The sequence below is a fragment of the Rissa tridactyla genome, chromosome 2 (genome assembly GCF_028500815.1).
Source record: "Rissa tridactyla isolate bRisTri1 chromosome 2, bRisTri1.patW.cur.20221130, whole genome shotgun sequence".
NCBI lineage: Eukaryota > Metazoa > Chordata > Aves > Charadriiformes > Laridae > Rissa > Rissa tridactyla.
Window position 1 is genome coordinate 125,327,417 of NC_071467.1, and position 13,922 is coordinate 125,341,338.

Below are 13,922 nucleotides of genomic sequence, written 5' to 3' on the forward strand. Positions count from 1 at the left end.
GATCCTGTGTGATAGTCTGTCGCCTTTACTCATCAGTTAGCCACAGAAGATGTTTCACAAATAGCGGCTTAGATGTGAGATATAATCCCTATTATGTGCAACATCAGGAAATGTAGAGCACTAAAAATAAAGTATGTTTGTCTCCATAGCACAGTGGAATGGAAACAGATGGTAGGCAGCACATATGGCTGCCAGAAGCTGGGAACACCCATTTACAGAGTTCTTGCTGCTCAAAACAAAACAAGCCAAAACAAAGGAACTCCAAAGGGGGGGAAGAGATTGTTCCAGGCCGATATCAGGATATCTGTTCTCTTCTCCATGCCCACGCTCCCCATCTCTTTTGATTGCTTAAGCTAGAAATGGAAGTATACTACCGGTTAAGAATTTGATGTACCTTCTTAGTATTTGTCAAGAGTTAGCATTTGTTAAGTACAGACATTATTTAAAACAAATCTCTGATTTCCACCATAGGTTCAAACCTCTGGTTTTGAACAAAATTTAAGATTTTGCCAGTGTTCTGTAAGCAATTAAAATAAGAGTCAATGTTGAAAGAACTTCTGTGTTGTTGCTTCATGTCATACAGAGGGTTGAGAAGCAAATTACAGACGGGTGACTTCCTTAAACACGTTTGGTGGAATAGAGCTGGGTCCTATCTATACTTTGAATATTTTTTAAAAGTTATTCAACATTATTGGCAGTTGTTCAGCTTACTTTGTGCTAGCTTTTAAGGTTCTTTTATGAGGTACTGTCGTTGCCAGCAGTGCTTTGTGCCTTGCAGCTTATGGTCTCTCTAAACAATAATCAGTGATACTATGTTTACTGATCGTTGGTCACATAGTGTTGTCAACGTGGGTAGAATGAAAGAGTAATGACACTAATATGTGGGATAAGATTATGTCCTGTATGCTGATCTTGAATATTTAACCCAAGCAGAAGGACAGTAAAGAGTCCAAAAAAAAACCCAACATAGACTTTAGTAGGTTGATACAATTTCTTCTTCCCTGAAGTTATTAATTCAAGAGCAGAATTTTGAGAACTCCCATCCTATATTATGGCACTTAGGAATGGCCGAGAAAGAAGCCAAGGTCAAACAGCCTCAAGTATCTGTATTCTAGGTGTACAGATATTGTGAAACGTGTAAGGATCTAAGTGAGACTGTCTGCCTGGCTGAATAAGAAAACAAGTTTTTTTTTCCTTTGTTTATTTTTCTATGTTTATTCTTGGGCTTTGCTTTTTTATGATAAGGTTTGTAATTAGACTATTAGCTTAGTTTATGATTAGCCTGCTTCAGTTTCTTCAGCTTTATCTTTTTCTGCACGCTTCCATCTAATTTAAAATACATTTTAATTTCCTTTTAATTTATATAAAGGATTGCAACTGCATGGTAAATATACTATGTCAAAAATTAAGTTAGTTTCTTTACTTTCATTTGGTAAGAGAAGACAAAAGGAATAGATTAAAAATATTCAAACTCAGCAAAAAAAAAAAAAAAAGCAATAGTAATTAAAACTGATGACACCCAGAAACCAACAAAAATACCAGGACTTAATAAAATTTAATGGGGAAAGAAAATGTAATGGGCTACATAAGCTAATGCTGGTAAAAGTAACTTCCATGACTGATCCTGATTTTGAGATGTTTTTCTATGTGCTCATTTATATTTAGGTCACTGAAAAAGTTTAGTAGAAAAAAACCACTCAGAATCGTGAACAGCTCTTTTTGAAAAGCAGTCTAAGATTTAAGGAATGTCCATTTTTAAACTTCTTCTATTTTTACTAGTCTAAGCTATAGAAAGAATATTAAAATTAAGAACAGGCTCCTGCTGCTTGATATGGATTCATTCCTTTCTTTATTCTAGTGAATAATCTGTGTCTTTGATTTTGGAAAAAGTGTGCTTCGTGACCAAGAGTTTTAGGAGCACACCATCTGTAGTGATTATGAGACTTCAGTGTGGCATTGAGCACCTACAGAAACTTGAAGGACTGAGTCTTAAGTACCAGCTTCTGTTAGAGATCTTGTAAATGGGGGGGAAAGATGATTTCACTATGCATTTTGATTGTAACGCTTCAGCGTATTTTCTGTTAGTTTGATCCTTTTATTACATAATGCTTTGTGTTATTTCGTACCCTTGAACTTCAGTAATATAATGTATGTCTCCCATATCCTTGAAGTCCCAGCGGAACGTATTTCCCCCCCAGAAAATCATAAATTAGCAGCTTACTGCTGTCCAATCAGGAGGAAATGCTGGACTTATTTTAGATAAGCACTTCAGATAACAACATACAGACTCCCCTGTGAATCAGTCATAAGGAAACCAGCTGACATAAGAAAATAAAGACATCCAAGAGCAATGTTTAAGCAAACTCTTAGTAAAGTAGGTGGAACAGTTGCTCACAGCATCTTAGAGCAGACAGAAACAGCAGCAAAGTACAGAATGGAGACAGACTTGCTTCTTCCCTCTGCATAACCATTGTGATGAGCAGGATAGAAGGTAATGTAATATATGTGTATCCATGCTTGCATTATATCAAATGTCAAAATAACATAGTTAAACTGCAGCAGTTTTTGCTATTAGCCAAAGCATCAGGAAAATATATGGTATATTAAAAACAAAGTTCACCACTGGCAAAAAGATGTAAAGCTTTATTGGCCAAAAGGGAAGTGCCTGTTTGTGGACTGCATTAAGAGGTCTGGAGCTCTTCTGGTTTGGTTTAGTAAGAAGCGTGCCCCAAACTGGTTTTGATTTGGGTGTTTTCTTTTGTTCGGTTGTCCGGGTAGGAGTTTCTGCCTAAGTATACTTATTGAATTCCGTGATGTGAACAATGATGGTTTGAAAGAAAACAGGCCAAAAAAAATGAAAATAACAGATTGGAATTAAAACAAAAACCCTCCACAGCGGAGGTGGCAGCACAGAGGAAGTATTAGAGGTTGCAGTTTAATTTTAACACTTGAAGATAGAAAAATCTAAGGTCAGGTTAATACTGATAAATGAATGTCAAATTTGCATCATTTAGGAGTTTGTTTACTAAACAAAGCTAATAGTTTAATTTTTTTTATAAATGGAATATTTTTTGAAAGGAAGTATTACCATCATGGAGCCTTACAAAGGCAAACAGTGCCTTAAGCAAGTTCTTGCCCAAGTGTCAGAACTATGTATGAACTGCCTTTATAAGAAGTCATCTCAGCCCCTGACAATATCGTTAGTGGTATCAGTTATTTTTCTACTTCAAAGTCAGTATTCGATAATGATTTTTTTTTAATACAAATCCATTTGATATTTTTTAACAAGGGTGAAAACTCAGGGTTCACATTCAGTGCAGCGGACATTGAAATTTTTCTTGACTATGCACTGTGACTAGTTATATTCTGCAGCTTTATATTATAGTTTTGTTTCAGATTTTTAAGGCTTGCCAATAATTCGTATTTTTACACTACTTTATTGCAAAAAAGAATTAATGAATGACAGAAGGATATGAAGAAGTGGGCATTCATCCAGTCCCAACATATAAATAACCTTCTGAAGACACAGGAAGATTTAAATGCATTTCTGGGCCACAGAAACAAAATCCGTGATGGGAAACAGACATTAAAGAGAGAGAAGCAGTTGTCAGAGTACATTTACCTTTTTTAAACTTTTTATTGCATTTACTTCACATAGAGGACTGATCACTGGTCATGTGAGGAAATTCAGCCCTTTGCAAATATTCAGTGAAAAATAGAAAGTCTGTCTGTGAAGAGAGCATGGAGGCAACATTTATGGTAGTGAAAGACTGGCTGAAAGACTGGGTGTGTGGAAAAAGAGAAAAGGAAATGATACAATTATTTTTAAAAAACAGGAGACTTACTGGCATGTGATAAATCCAGTGGAAATCAACTACAACCCGTTATACTCCAAAATATTAACATTAAATCCATAACTGGGGAATATTTTGTGAAAAAGTTGTATGGAAGAGGCACTCCAGTCTACTGATCAGTGGATTTTGTATTTAATACATATTAGAATGAGAAAACCAGCACTGTAACATAGGATTAGTTCTATTAGTAGTAAGATGGACTTATTCTACAGTGCAGCATAGTCAGATGCTTTGGCCATCTTTTGGAAGATTTCCTTGATTAATGCGTGGTATCAGTTACCTCCTGGGGTAACCCTTCCTGTTGTCTTCACTGTTACAAGCCCTTCCAAATTTCCCTTCTTCTGAACTAGTGGTTGTCATCCTTTGAAGCAGCCTATGCAGTGGAGATCAAGGCAACTTTCAAATGAGTCACAGGTAAGAACTGAAGGCTTCCACACCATCCATGGATTCTTTTTCTTGCTTCCCCTGTGTATCGCAGGCTGATGCCCCAACCCTGTACAGCCTCCGTGCATTCCCTGGCTCACGCTGGCTGCTATTCCTTCTTCTCTGGTGGGCAGTGGAAAGCAAGCCCTGAGGATGACGTTAGCATAGTCTGCTGACCGAGTTCCTTGAACGTAGTCCTCTGAATCTGCCACAGCCTTCATCGTTGGGAGATTTTTATCTACCTTGTATCGTTTTAATTCCTAGCTGCATTTTGTCACCCTCACATCCATGCTATATTCACAGGACAACTGAATCCTCAGCCTGTTTCATTCTGGTATTGCATCTCTCAGTAATCATCCCTCAGCGGTACCCTCCTATTTTCCCAGTTCCTTCCTGTTCCCAGCAGGTCTGCTGGCCATCAACCACAGCCCGCTGCAGATCTGGTAACATCCTTACGTCTTTTTAAGACCCATTGTCATCCAGGAGCCTGAGAGGGTGAGGGAAGGGGTGTAAGGGGTCCACAAAGCCGCAGAAAGAGAAGCAGCAGTCATTCTAAGGGAAGGACATTAGGACCAACATTAGAACCTGATTTTTTTTGTATGTTTATGCGTATAGTTCAAAAGGGCAATGAGGCTCCTGACCAAGTTAAAGCAGCAGGTTTTACTTCTTGGTGAAAATTGTTCCTCACGCCTCATAAAAACATTACAAAAGAACAATTGAATAAATTGCACTAGAAACTCTAAAGAATGGAATGAAGGATCATACGTTATGTTTGCATACTATGCTACAGATATCTGTTGTAAGGATATGAATGCTGTTAAACTTTTAATTTAACTCCAGAGGATAACCCAAACTAAGAAGAATTTTTTAATGTCATGTCTATTTGAAGGATTAACTATTGGTTTTTATAATCTGCAAAATGTGTAGGAGTAAAAATGCAAAGCACGGCATCCAGCCCATTAACATACTAATTTACTTAGAGGGAATATAAAAAGTAGTTTCACCTACTACAGTATTTGCATCTTCATGCCACTCAGTTACAGAACCTGTTAAGCAAGCCATGTTGCTGGCGTAGTTAACAACCCCAGAGAGAGCACCAGCCTTATGGATCATGGGATATCCCATCATGGGAGTAGCGTAGATCAAGGGCGGGATGACAGGCACTCCAATCCTTGTTCTGCTCATGAAATGCAGTATTGGATAACTGATCATAAACTAGCAGAGAAGATTTAAACATGGAACAGAAGCTGGGGAGCGGCTTGGCAGTGCTACGCTCTGCGTGTGTGCTCCATGGGAGTGTGTCTGTTGGAATGGGTGGCTCGGGGGTGCTGTGTGCTGTGCCACACTACAGAGCCGTTCAGCTTCGTGGCTAAAAGCAGCCATGCTGGTTTGGTGAAGCAACTTAGAGCTGGAGTGTGTGCCTTGGGTTATGTTAGGTTGTAGTTTGCTCTGCGTTCCCATGGGATGGTTCATGTGGCTGCCTGTAAGGCCTGAAACTGCACTGTGTCTTTATGGTAATCTGAGGGTTCACCCGGTTCCTGCTTTGCTGTACTTTGACAACAACTGTCAGAAAAAGGATTGTTGCTTGCTTTGAGTTCAATTCTGCGAGCAACTCAAAATTTAGTGGCTTTCATTATTTGGGAGAATGGTTGTTCTGATTAGAAAGGTGAGGAAAACTTTATGTTTTCTTCTGAGAATTAAATCTCACAACAAACAATACATATGGAATTGATCTCTTAAAATTTAGCTGTTCTGTGGCTTCAAGTAATTTCATTGTGTTTTCAGTCTTTATGCTAGTGTGCTCTTTCATCATCATTGCTCGTGTCCCAGAGAACTGAGGCCTGAATGTTTTGAGAGAAATTCTAGAAAATAATGTGCAACTGAAAAAAACCACACAGGTTTGCAAACCCGAGGAATTCACATGCATGCTTTTGGAACTAACAGATGCCTTATCAATAAATTAAGGGTAAGATGTAAAGTAAAAAAGGAGCTTCTGTGATTCTGTATCACTAGTCACAAGAGAAAAATGAACTCGACAGAAAAATGTCATGTTCAGTAGCGTGTCCAGTATGTCTCAAAAAGCACAGGAACATAGAAGCACCTGTAAGAATATGTGTGTCTTTGGGTAAAGAGCTAATTTCACTACTTTCTAGAACTCGTTACAAGATAAATTGGATTCGGATACTTAGTGGCATGTAAGGTTTCCAAAAATACTAGAAGAGATACTGATACATAAATTGCAAGTGCTAAGAGGAAGTAAAATGTTGACGGGGACAGAGACTGATACTGTGTTGCAAATTGCTGGATAAAGTGTATTGCCTTTTCATGAAAAGCTGACAAATTCACAGCACTTACTACCTGGAAATACAAGAACAGACGAGCAGCAAAAACGGACAAGGTAAAAGAAACCACGAGACTTCCAGATAAATTTGAAGAGCTACTCCCACTCTTCAAAGGCTTTCTGGTATAAAAACTTCCAGCAGAAGAGCATATGTGGAATAACAAAGCTCAGTAAAAACCAACTAACTAAAAAAAGGTGAGTTGTTATTACAACAATTTTATAGCAGAACAGTAACAACTTTGGCATGAGCTTACTCTGGGGCACAGTACAAGAAAATGTATTCTCACTAGCCATTATAAAAGAACACAGCCTATCACTAAGTTGTTCTTTGCAAAATTAGTTTTAAAAGAATGCAGGGTGTGATTATTGTATAACACTTAATGGATTTGCTGCAAAAATAGATAAGCTGGCTTTTTTCATGCTTAGGTCTGTCAGTAAGTAGTACTATAAAACATACAGTGTCTTTTCTTAGGGTTCTTTGCTTCGTAGTTCGCAAGGAATGTAGGACTGTTCTAAAAGAACTGCATCAATGAAGAACACTTTACTGAAGAACATTTTCTTTACTATAACTTAACTGCACAGTAGATTTAAAAAAAAAATGGATAAAATAATGAGGGCTGCTGTTTCCATGTTCTTTGGGTTAAAAAACCACAGATATACATATATCAAACCAAGTTATTTTTAACACATCCTGTAGATAAAAAACTTCTTTTTCTAGAACATTAAAATGAATTTGCTAAGTATTAAAGCATATATATTCAACGTAATTCAAGGAATTGTTTTCCTGCCTTACAGGTGACAGCCAGGAACCCTAAATCTAAGAAAGAAATGCTGTGATCAGGATTCAGCTTTCTGAGGTGCTTGGATATGGAGACATGCTCTTGGAAGTCGTGTTGGACTGAAGAGGATCTAGGCTGAGACTCACAAATTCTAATACGCATGTGTCGTAGCAAAGCGCTGCCTGAATAATTCCTGAATAGTCAAACACATTGTCCTGGGCAACACTGAAAGCTGTTGCAACTGCAGCTTCTGCTACCTCTACCCATGGTGGCTACAGTCATAGTGAGCAACATGCATATAAGAACCACTGACCTAGATGTTTTTACTTCAACTAAAGACTGAGGTAATGTGTTCTTACTTTCCTTTAAGAAAAAGAAGAGGCCTCTAAGGAGCATGAAGAATCTACGCAAGTAAATGGGAGCAATATAAACTAGGTAGTAGAAAGAGAAGCGTTGTTAGTTGTGTAAAAATAGAACAGAAGATCATAGCCTAAACATAAAAACATATTTAATTTGTTGCATTGGGTACTTTATTTACTCATTCTCCTAATAAATACAGCAAGAATAAAACGCTAACCAGAAACACCACTATTGAAACAAATAGCAGAGGACAGCAGTGTGATATCTCACAGAGAAACACTCAAAACTCAGAAATACCAAAATGTTAAAGGATCTAAAGGGATAACAAAAGATTTTTAATGCATTTCTGATATTCTTTGCTTAATATTAATATCTAATGAAAGCAGAAAAGTGCATTAAGCAGCTAGCAGTGGCCATTTTTAAACACCGCTAGTGCTAATCTTCCAAGCTGTTGAATTACGCAACACCTATTGAAATAAATAGGAACTGCTGCTGCTGAGCTCTGTTACAAATCAGACCACCTGAGAAATTGTTGGATAGCCAATCTGAAACAATTGTTAGGGAGTTGTAAGTTCAGAAAATGCTTACATTTAAGACTAAGTGGGTGGCTGTGTCTTGTGTACGTTTTACCTGTTTGGCTGTACAACCCTCTTTCCTTTTTTTTTTTTTATTTTTTTTAATTCAATTATATCTGAATTTTGTAATCATTTTCTTAAAGACTTCTGAAAGATTTATTCTCAGAAGCCTAAGAATTGCCTGTGGGCAAAGGTAATCTGAAACAATGCATTTGAGCAAATGGAATTTTTAGTACACAGGTTGTTGGAAAGATAAACAACTTAAGTCAGCTAGAAAAGAATATTCACAAATACATTATTATTGTATAAACTTCCTCTTCTAAACTGCTTGTAATTGTCAGAAGCACACAGTAAGCACATTCTCCGTGCTGTGGGCTATAAAACAGTAATTCAAATTTTAGGGCATCTAGTAGCAATTCAAAAACATCATGGTCTAATGATTCAAAGCACTGAGCCAGTATAAACTCAAGCTGCCAGTACAAATTTGCTCAAAGGGGTTGTTCAGTAATTTCCTGGATAGGTAGCTCCAAACTGTCTGGCTTTCTGTGGTTCTGCTATTCTATGTCTGACGGGGCACTTCATAGTTAGCCCAGACTTTCACTTTTTGGCAGTTCCTTCTTTTTGTCTTCCCCAGTTTCTACGCTCAGATGTATTGTTCACTGATGTCTTCATGTGTGCCTACACCCAGCCCTCTTTCGGTTGGATACTTACAGCACATTCGCTTAACTCTTTTTGTTGATCTTTGCCTCAGATCTTAATTTATCCAAATATTCCAAAACTTGTGGCCTCCTCCTCTTTTTCCCTTTCACCTCAGCATAAGCTATGTGGTGTCACTGGCCACATTTTAATGACATGCTCTACCTCAGTGGCTTTAAGTGGAGGCTGTACCATCTGCCTCTCCTTCACCTTCCCTGAGACTTTCCTCTTCTTGGATTACCCCACAACTCAATTTTGAGAAAGGAAATGCAAATGCACATCCTGACATAGTCTTCATCGATTCCAGTCAAAACTAGAGGTAAAATGACGCTATGCAGAAAAGCTTGCCCTTTGAGTTTTCCCCCAGCAATTACTAATCATATATCAAAACAGAGGTAACGTGTGAGAGAGGTGGCTGAATTTTAGCTTAAGAGAGCAAAGTACCATCTCTTTAGACGTTTCCCAGAATAGTGGGCTTCTCTCTTGGCTGATTCAGCCATCACTTTTCTCCACAGATTCAACATGTCCGCACATGACTTGTATAGTAACAAATCCTTCACCTTCCTGTCCTCGCAAGAATGAGTAGACATGACTTTCTGCTATTAGGAAGCAATCTGGGTACTCACTCTGGATCCATCATGAATTTCTGACTGGAAGGCTGGAGAAATACACTGGTAATGGGAAAATACACTGGTAATGGGAACCTTCAATGAGCAAGAGGAGACTTGCTGGGTAAAAATGAATCACTGCTCACATTTTCTTGCCCAAAGAGTCTTGAATGAACTGCTAAGAATAAAACTATATGGCTTAACCAGAAAGATATTCCCCTTTGGAAAGAGAGAGCTCCTTTTCAGAGGAGCTGAGATAGAGGGACAGGAAGAAAGAGGATATGTGGTTAACACACAGAAAAGCTACCCAAGTGAGGGAAGCACAGCATGCTTAACTGTGTTCATCACCCTGAGCTCAAAGGAGGCAGGGACTTTCTGAATAGCATGTCATGTACAAAGCCTTGCTTGCTGTTTGCTTTCTCCAGACTAATTAACAATGCCATAATGCAATTGGTGATTCCCAGCCTCCAAATGATTGCCACAATCTGCCTCTCAGCTCAGTATAACTGCTGATGGCCATCTCTATGCCAAGTATGTTCAGCACAGATCTCCAAAAACATTGCCTTCTCTATTCTACCTTTTTTCCCATTATCTTTGCCCCCTGAGCATTTGCAGCTCTTCCCGCTGCCCCTAGCTCTTTCAAAAAACTCAGATATTAATAGAATGGATGTTCATTTTATTCCTATTGAAAGCTCCTCAACAGGGACAACTCAACCTTCTTTGCTTCATCTTTGCATGCACCTTCTCTTGCTGTGGTTGCTGCACAAGGAAGCTTTCTCCTAAACAAGGAGTTTCAATACAAATGTGTTTCATTTCTATGACCAGCTCCTGCCTTAGCAACAGCTCTGCTTATGCTGCTCAGCAAAAGTGTGTCACAGTTTAAGACTCAATTGACAGTGATGGACAGCTAGATGGACTTGGATACTAAAGCACTTCTAGTCACAGATAAATATTTAGGTTAACAAGTGACATAACTTCCCTGTTCTACAGGAGAGACCAGGAGAGAGGCCAAGCGAGTCAGCGTGATGGTCTCTAACACAGCCTGCATCTCTTGCAGTGCGGGGGGATGGTTTGTTCCAGAAGAAAGTCAGGTGGGTCAGTATAGCGGTCCCAGCCGGCGAGGGGCCCTGGTGTCCCCACTGCTAATCCTGGGGCTTCTGCTGGACCTCTTCCCCAGCAACACTCGGTCAGCAGAGCTCACAGCCTGCTCCACTGGAAAGTTCTCCACACCTCGGTAATGGCACAGCAATTAATAGGTTGGTTACAGGGCAGTAACTGGAGGGCAAACAGAGTTTAAGCAGTCCAAACCCTGTGCCAAACTGTCACAATGGCATGTTGTTCTTGGAGGTTTAAGGTGGAAAAGGCAACCTGACAATGACCTGGTGTTTTTCAGGAGGATTGTTGTGGAACAGTCTGACGCCAGGAACAACTAGTGACAAACATGACAGGGATACATCAGGCAGGTGCATTGTCCTGGACACAGTTCAGATGAGTGTCAGGCAGTGCATTGACAGTGTACACCCACAGAAAACCACTAGCGTGTGCTCTTGCTCATTCAGCAATGTTATTTGAAATACAGTTGTGTAAATATGCATGACCTGGCTAAATTTATATCGTTAGATGATCCAGCAATGGGTAGACTTTTCTTAATTGCCTTGGAACCATGGCCTAAAACTCATTCACAACCAAGGCAGTACAGGTGCTTTGATAACCGTCATATTGTACTACCATAACCCTACTCAGTAATTTGATCGGTTATTCCACAATTATGTTAATGAATTATGGTGAAATTTTAAAGTGTGGTAGAATACGGAAATTGCTTTCTTGCAAATGTAAATATCTGATATTAAAATATGCAATGTTTGTTTCTACTTTATAACAACTATATCCAATATGGAATGTATAGTGTAATGGGCATCAACTTAGTTTCATAAATATTTTGGATAAAAATTGTAAATTACACTTTTTCCTGTGTAGTTGGCAGAAAACCAACAGCTGTGATCACTCATTTAGGTAAGTGATTGTATCTGAGTATGTTCTTAGAGTAGATAAATATATATATAGTTTCACAAATAGGCAAGTTTTATGCCCTTTTAAGTATGATTCCAAAAAAGCCACTGAGTAAAAACAATTGAATACTGAATCCAGCAGTGAAACTGATTTAACTAGAAAATTGTTTTGAAAATCTGTAGGGTACTTCTATTTATATTACAGTCTCCAACTATGAGAACAAGCAAGTCTCCAATGAACTAAAATAGGAATTTTGTGTATATCATCTCAAGGGGATTATTAATTTATAGTGTTACACAATAAGCGTAAAGTATTTGACATAAACTGATAGTATATGATTGGGGCAGGTGGCATCCAGCAAAGAAATCCCACTCCTATCAAAATGTTATGGTGCTTAAATTGATTCATGTTTAAATCTAATTCTATGTTTGTTTTAGCAGGAATCACTTGAAACACAATAATCAGCCTAGTTTCACTTCTTCATCTCTGAACTCCACAGAGGCAGCTGCTTGTAGTCTCATAAGAACTTTGTCACACAATCCTACATGGCTAGGACTGCAACTACTCAACATCCACATATAAATGTTAAGGATAAAACCAATATAAACGGCAAGCCAGTAACATGCCATGCAGGTAGCACAGTATATGACGAGAATTAAATGAAAAGCAATTTGGACAAAGTAATTGCAAAGACAACTAAAGAAAATGCTTGGAGGAACGCCAGCCTTTCCTCCTATATTTACTCCAGCATGGCACAGACTGAACGTGTCTGACCACGCACACGCAAAGACCAGCAACTGCCAAGAAGAAACTCCCTCCGTCTTTCTGCAATGTATATAGAATTGGCTGTCTTCAAGCTAGATTGCTATCTACTACTTGGCTCAGGATAAACGAGTGCAAAAGGCACGCTTCCCACGCTAGGAACAGCCTATTTACTAAACAGCTGGAGCTAATGAGAACGTGGTACACTAATGTTTGTGACTTGTTCTCTTTCTGCTGTATGCATTAATGGTTCTCTACCATTGCAAATGCAAAAAGCTTTGAACAGATGCACTTACGCTGTTTTCTCTGGTCCTCTGGTATTCACTATACACAATCCATTTTAAGAGATCCTACATATAAATTTGACAGTTGAAAAAAACAAACTACCCAACCCTGTTCTAATCAGCAAGTCCAAAATTCTGAAGCACTTAGGTAGAGCCCTGCAAGTGTTGTCGCCTTCTTGTTCTGCAAGAAACAGTCTTCCTTATCTTGCCCAAAGTAGAAGAAAACGCAGCCTACAGCTCAGAGGTATACGTGTGGCTGCAATAAAACTGGGCTGGAACAGATATCCTACTGTCCCTTCTAGGCAGATGCCATTATTTTCTGTAATCCCTGTGTAGTGCTTAGATATTAGTTTAATAGGTTCCCTAGAAACTGGCAGAGTAAAATTATGCTAAATAAGCAATATTTACTAGAAATTCTTCTGATCCATCCCTTGAGGCATAATTGAACATTACAACTGACTCCTCAAAGGCGGCTGCTCCATTTCCAATCCCTTTACTTCTTATGAAAAGCATTTTGCAAAACGGAAAAACCTTTAAATTATTACTACTCAGTTGAAATTATTCTTTTCAGATACCAATTTGTCTACCAACTCAGATGCAGTCTTCCTACTAATCCCTCCTTTTGTGACTTTACATTGGGAATAATTCAAGGAGTGGAACACACTGGATGAGGTAGGTGTTTTGCATTTCACACAGCAAAATGAAAATTACTAATTGAGAAGCTGCATGTTGTGAAACACTTTTTTAAGCTTGTAAAAAAAATATCTATGACCATAATATTTATGCTCATGTATATATTTTACTTTTGGTCGGAAGTATCTTAAACTGTAAGTGCTTTTCATGTTCATACCTAAAATAACATGAATTTTAGGCTTCATACACAAACCACTTGGGCCTCAGAAGTAGATGCTAAGTTACGCCACGGGATGTTTTTTTCAAAGCAACAAATATTTTAGAACAGGGTTGTGTACTGTGTGCAGAACAGAGTGCTTTATTATGTGACCCTATAATAAGGCAACGTTTCACTGACAAAAAGAAGGCTTAACACGGTGATGTTCAAAAGCATTCCTAACAGTAGCAGAATAAAGTTCTGCATGATGTCTGAGATGAAGAACCCCTCAGGCTGATCACCACGGTCCAGAAGAGGGCAGTGGTTTATAAACACTCTCCTGCCTGGAGGATCAGCACTTTAATCCTCTTCAAACCGCCCCAGGGTGCAGCGGTAGCAGC